This window comes from Rhamphochromis sp. 'chilingali' (genome assembly GCF_963969265.1).
Source record: "Rhamphochromis sp. 'chilingali' genome assembly, chromosome: 22".
NCBI lineage: Eukaryota > Metazoa > Chordata > Actinopteri > Cichliformes > Cichlidae > Rhamphochromis > Rhamphochromis sp. 'chilingali'.
Window position 1 is genome coordinate 27,059,778 of NC_137950.1, and position 690 is coordinate 27,060,467.

Below are 690 nucleotides of genomic sequence, written 5' to 3' on the forward strand. Positions count from 1 at the left end.
GCTGTTGAAATTACACTTTTAATCTCAGGGGTTGCTGTTATAGATACACTAATTTATTTCTTTACACTGACAGAAAGGGGAGTTTCAGTGGCGCCCCACTCAGAATCAAAGTGGGCTGTTTGTGGTCTACCGTGTAAAATGAGTTTGACATCCATGGTTAGATCAAAGTTGTAACACAAGGTCTAAATTTCTGCAGATACAAGTATTAGTTTTGAACTCAATTTAGTAAAACGTGGAATTAAACTATGATTTTTCCCCTGTTTTCTTGTTATGAAATATATTATAGTGGTTGTAATGGCAGAAGAAAGTTGTGAGACGTCATTTTATTTGACTTTTTCGGATTTCTATGGATAATTTTTCAAGTCTTTAGCTCTCAAATGCTCATTTCAATAAGAGGTTTAGAGAGGTGGAACTTCTTAAAGCTCATTCAACCTGACAGTAACTTTTTCTCATACATTCAGGTTTTCCCAGTGAAACATCTGGAACAAACTTGGCAGAATCCTGACTAAACTCCGGGCTCAGCAGCCCGGATGTGCAACTTGTCTGACTGCAATCAATTAGTGAAATTAGTTTCCTGGAACACGCAGAAGTCCCGTTTGCCCACCCACACCCGTGTTTTAGACTCAGAAAACATGAAAAATGTGGCAGAGATTTCCCAGAAGCAGTGCGAGCTTTAAAGCAGCGATGACT